Consider the following 6,596-nt stretch of genomic DNA (forward strand, 5'->3'; position numbering starts at 1 on the left):
TTTGTTAATACATTATCAATTAATAAAATAATATATTTAACCTCTTTAAATTCAAGGAAAACCTTTTTAATTCAAATGTTTCACTCAAAACTGTTTCAACCTGAACATGAACAATAAAATATTTTCCTATTTCCATGATGTTCTGAGTTATCAAGAGTCGACTATACAATATACATTTATTTTCTTTTAGACGCTAATGTTATCATGTTATGTATAGGGAAATCGCAATGTCTAAAAACTTCAACTGGGCAATGTTTAGTTGATTTCACTTTCTGCAGTGTCTTAATGATGTAATAAATTTAGGATATATTTTGAACAAAAATAGATCTTTTCATAAAAAAAGGATACAAGCAACATATGTGAAGAGAAAATAAAAGGAAAAAAAAAATTAATCTAATGAAAGTTTAACTTATTTTTGGTTTTGTAAGAAATGGTTTGGAAATGCTTTGCTTCAACCAATAGTCAATGTGTGATATTGCCTTTCTAACAGTACCCTACATCCTCACCACAACACCCTACACCTTCTAAATTCTTTTCCTTGCCATCCTAATCCTCTGGGACAATCCCTATTTAGCTCTAATCATCCCTATAATCCTCCTTGAAGGTTGAAACGGTAGTGGCTCCATTTGTATATATGCTCTTGGAGTTCTAGGAGAGACAAGCTTCTTCGTCGAAGTCCTGAGCTTCAGTAGCTCGAATTTAGAGCCCTCACTCAGTCTCTAGTGGCTCTCAATACTAACGTGGCTAGGATAGGAAGAAGCCTTGAGATATCCCGAAGTCCTACCTTGTCAATCACATGTGTGTAACAAGTCTTTTTTCGGGGATCCCTTGGCAGAATATAAATATTCTATTTAGGTATGAATGTGTGAAAGATGGTTTATTTGAGTTACTTAAATTTAATACATTTACCTTTAGAAATGTTTTATCTAAAAAACAATTTTCTGCCGCTGTGTAGGTATCAGCTTTCAATTACCATCCTGGGGGTTAATATGTCTAGTTTCTCGAGGTGCGAATAACAACTAATTCCTTGTTCTCATCAAGAATATAACTGTTTTAAAAAACTATATCATAGCCAGAATGTATGATTGGAATGGGCACGCTCGACCGTCACCGATTTTCTTGTACCAAAAATGCTGTCCTTTTTTTTTTTTTTTTTTTTTTTTTTTTTTTTTTTCTTCTTTAGTTAGTTATCACATTTTTCCTAATTGAATTATGGAACGTTTTAATAACCGTTTTACAGTTATTACATAGAATTGTTTTTCACTTTGACATTTTTTATTAGCAATGTTTTTAATCTTCGTAATATGAAGGCCAAAACGAAAACCAGTGCTCATTCAGAAACCTCAGAATGAGTACACGTTTGTGAAGCAGTTTTAAAAAACAAGGAACGATGTAGTGCAATTCGGAGTTCATAGAGTACAGATTCAAACTTCATTTATTGCGTTGGAGACTAATAAACATGTTTTCATCAAGAATAGCACGATCACCTTTCCTTGGACTTTCCCCTCTCCCCCCACCCCCGATCTTCTTACCTTCCAAATCCTACTGATAGGCCGAGTTCAGTTCTTGTGAAGGTAGTGATTGACATTTTATGTTTTGTTGGTATACATAATTTAATTATAAATTGTGTTAATTGTTGTCTCTTGTAGTGTTATCTCATAAGCTTTTCCTCGTTTTTTTTTTTTTATTTTATTATAATTCAAATATGTGTTCTGCGGTGGTTTCGTGTGATATACAAATAACAAGTAATTTCTATAGAAAAACAATTTTTTCGTACATTCATTAATTTAATATCATTAATATTAAGATTTTTTTTATTGCTTTATCATACCATGTCTAATCCGGAATAGCCATATTATTCTGGATAAACGGGATTCTACTATAGTACGCCTACAACGACTAGTTTTTTTTTCACCTTTGCAGTTCCGATGCCAGGAGGTATGAAGTCATTCTCCCTCCCATTTCCGAACAGGTCTCGAGGCCCAATACATGCCCGCGTTTTCCGATCCGATACTGATAAGAAGGCTCTATACAGGTATATAACGCCTATTAAACGCGGCGTGTAATGCTTATAAAATAAATGTAAGGATAAGGCGGAGGACATCTCCGTCGAGGTGTGGGAGGTCCGTCAAGGCGTTGGTAATAGCCGTAAAAGCCGAAAACGGACTGTCTGAAAGCGAGCCGGAGATTTTAAAGTCTGTTAAAACTAATATATGATATCCGGGTCGAGAGGAACGGCAAGATGAAAAGTTGTGCTTTGTAAAATAGAGTAGGAGGCGTAGGGAGGGGAGACCACACAGAGAGCTGGGGACCACCCAGAGCGACGACCACCCAACTCGCCGCTGTCACTCATCCGCCCTTTATCAATTAGGAAACATTCTCTACTCCCCCGATAATTAATTTCAATAACATGTGAAATTTATTCTCATCTCGTCTCTTATCGGTTCTTCCCCATTCCTCCTAGAAGAGTCTCCTAGACGCCACCTTTGACCCTTCTTGGGGTGACCATTCCGTCCTGGAGTATTGACCGTACTTTTACAGGTAAGGAACAAGAATAATAAAAAAACAAAAAAAAAAAAAACAATTCAATACTAGGAACACATATTTTTATTCTGTCATTTTATCCTCCTACGGAACGGCACAACAAATCAACGCTAGCTTGTCATATCAAGTTCCTGCGGACCAAGCCAAGCATGGAAATCATTTTATTTTATTAGTTTTTATATAAGAAGTAAACGTAGATGAAAAAAAGTTCAATAGTTATGTGTCTTATATTTATGAACTTTACCATAATTTTACTATTCTATTAAGTACACCACAATAACAAACCGATGAAGATGAAAAATATTCATTACAATACAATTTTTAACGTATGATATTTATAATCATTAGAGAAGTTAAAATCAAAACTTCTTAATTATTCCTTCAGTTTTAAAAAAATAATCAACGATAAATTGGTTATTTATTGTTTACTTCCAAAAATTTTTTTTAACGAAATTTTACTGGATTAATTTTTTGCCAAATAGATATTTTTTTAAAACTATTATACTAAATAAGAGTATAAATATACATAAATAAAAACATTTATTTATGGTATTGAAGCAAAAATTATTCGACGCCAATTTATTTTGCTTGTCGCAAGCATATTCAATATCATACAACCAGTATGACCATCAGATTTTCCATGTTTATTGAAAATTTACAATTTTGATTCTTTCATGAATTCATTTTATTATAATCGGCGATGTTATAGATTGAAATATTTTATTGTTATTGGATAATTTATTGATATCTTTATTATTCCCGAATGTTCAATTATAATTCTAAAATTTGCTTTATCTTGAGTCTCAAAAATTATATATATATTCAAAAATTATTTTTAATAAATTTAAGGAAATCACCATAAAAATCATTAGTCGTCAAATTTAATTTACATGCAATTATGATTACTATAATTTCAAGCCAAAATAAAACTGTTTTCCACCTATTTGTCGAATTTCTAATTCATTCTGCTCCCCACCAGCTTTATTCACTTCATTTAATAAATATTAATAGATTAAATAGAAGAAATAAAAAAAAAAAAAGAAACAGATTGAAGGCTTAGTAGTGACTGACCAATCGACTTGAGTTCGCGTTGCGGTGTTTTGAAGAACGACCTAGGAGATCAACTGTACCTTGACCCACTGCTGTTTGTGAGTAAAATTAGAAAGTGGATTTGGCGTCGAAATATTTTAGTGTTTTTTTTTTTTTTAATGTTTATATATTAATATTAGAGAAAGCGTCAAAAATAAAAATAAACATTTCATTGTAGAGTTTTCTTTTATCGAAATTGATCTATTACAATGTCATACTTCTCGTCAAACTTCTTTTATAATACATCTTCATCTGATAACTTTGATAGTTATAGAATATATGTACGTCTCCATTGCTCAGCGTATAAAAAAAAATACTACACGTATTGGTTTGGCTATAGATTCAAGAAAAAGGCAATGATAAATACATAAATATTATGAATTAAGTCTCCAAGATTCCAGTTTTCCAGTACAGCCTGAAAATTAATAATGACGTTGAATATACAAGATTATAAAATGACCTAAATCCTTCAATTTCGAAGATATCGATGTAAGTTTTGCGAGCCATTTTGTATTTTTTTAATGACTATTAATAGGATTATTATAAAGTATATGTTGCAAACCTTAAGTTTTCCCCACATGGTGAAATATAGGAGTATAAATTTAAATTATGTCATGATTAAATACCTTCATTCAAGCATATTAGGTTGTTATTGAACGTATTATATAGGCTGTAATTTTCGGTAGTTAGTGGGATATAAAAGTTGATTTAAATGTATTAATTTCGGTTACATAATGAAGTTCATTTAAGAATTTCATTATAGTACATTAACGACAGCAAGTTAAATATAACAAAAAATAACTTTTATTTTCTTTTTGTGCTTTTGACCTGTTTATTTTGGGTTAGGTATAATAAGGTAAAAGTTTCATAACACCCTTACCATATACGATTAACATTGTCTTTTGCTCCCTCACTATTGGAAGCAACTATTGAAGTAAACATTTAATTCATGAAGGAAATAAAAAAGACGTTGTCCTCAGAATTGAAAATTTACACTCACATTTTATGTTTTTAGGCATCAAGAACCAGATTCGGCACCGTGTCTGTTATCAAATTTTTAGAGATTGAGCAGGTTGTTATCTAATTAATCTCATTTTTCTTTTTTTCAGATTTCGCGTACGCATGCGTCATTATATTTTTTTCGGCACACCTATTTTTCGAAAACGGGTCATCCGGTTTGACCCAAATTTGGAAAGCAGTTGGAGATTAGTGTAAAATGGATCTTGTATTAATTCTATCAGATTCCTTCTCCTACTTTCGCTATTCCACGCGAAAAATTCCTGTCTGGGCACAATTGTAGTTCAAGAGCTTGTCTCGTTAATATTCTAAAACGACTAACCACTAACCATGGAATGTAGGTAACAACATACCCAATTGAAACGGGCCAAAAGATCTTTAGAACAATTTGGACGATATTAATGAAAGTTGGTATTGACACGTCTGAAAAAAAAATCTAGTGCGAACTTTCACGTTCCACCCTACATACGTTTTGTGTAAATTAATGGGTTCGTGCTAAAGTTATTGCTATTTTTTCGACTTTCGAAAACAAATCTAAAGATAGGAAATGGCGAAAATTATGAACAAAAAAATTGATCTTTCAATTGCTACACCAATTCGGGTTTCAGAGCTTCTCGAGGTGGGGATAACGATTATAAATTTTCTCTTGCCAAGAATTCAACAGTTTAACAAAAGATAAAACCGTAATGCAATCGGCAAAGATCAGCCGATCTCAGGTTCGGATATTTCCTTTAGTTACTCATGAAATTACCCAATATTTTTTACATATTTATTGTTTATTATTGCTAACAACGAGAACTGTTTATTTTTTTCAAATAAAAAAAACAGAGCTATTTTAGGGAGTTATATTTTAAAAATTTGTTATTTAAGCCCTGTAAGACTATTTTCATGGGGATGAGAGCTAGCTGATTTTAAAAGCTAATTAATTGTAAATTGACATACCGAGTTTAATCAAACTCTTTAGAGTCGTTTTGAAGAAAATAAACGTGCGAAAAATCGATTCTATAAAGTAGCATTTTCGGTCAGTCGATTTTATCGAAAAAGTTTTATCACAACCCCAAGGTATAAACCCACATTAAATATGTAATTTCAGTTTCCTACAACTTTCCACTTTTGAGTCAAGTTTACCACACACACCGACCCGGACTATTTAGCGAGACTAGGTCATTTGGACTCGGGCGAATTCGAAACGTGTTAGAGAATAAAGAAACAACAAGAGGTTTCCGTCGAAAATTCGAAATCCAAATTTTGCTCGATCACAATATTTTCCCTTACTATATATACCATATGAAGGTAAGTGAAAGTAGAAAGGCTTGAATTGAGACATACTTATTTTTTTGCCTTCTTAAATAAGACCACTGTATAGATATTTCTATATTTTAAGTATAATATATGAATATTTTTAAATACATTAATTTTTGACGTAAAATACTTACAAGGAAAACTGTAAATATTTTTTAATTATTAATTTGAATGATTGAATAGTTTGTTATAGATATATCATACTAAATAAAGTTAATATATATATAAATAATTGACCATATTATTTAAGATTATGAAGAAGATGGTTAAGGGTGTAGTCAAAAGACAACTAAAAATAGTTGAAAGCTATTTATTTTCCGACGTTTCGCCCCAGTTTGTAGAGCTTCATCCAGTTGAGAGCTTGTTAACTATTTTCTGTTATCTTTTGACCGCACCCCTCACCATCTTCTTCATAATTTTAAATACAATAATGCTCCATACACCTGTATTATATAATTTTATGAGAAAATTTGTTATTTATAAAATAATATTAACAATTTAAATAATTAGGTTTCATTTCAGCAATAAATGAATTTTTATTATATTTTTTCGGATCATTATTACAATTCAAAAAAGTTGGGAACATGAAAGAAATCCAGAAAGATAGCTTCTTTGCTCCTATAGACAAAACATACATACATTAT

This window comes from Halyomorpha halys, unplaced genomic scaffold (assembly GCF_000696795.3).
Source record: "Halyomorpha halys isolate HHAL.00 unplaced genomic scaffold, Hhal_1.1 Scaffold79.1, whole genome shotgun sequence".
In the NCBI taxonomy this organism is placed as follows: Eukaryota; Metazoa; Arthropoda; class Insecta; order Hemiptera; family Pentatomidae; genus Halyomorpha; species Halyomorpha halys.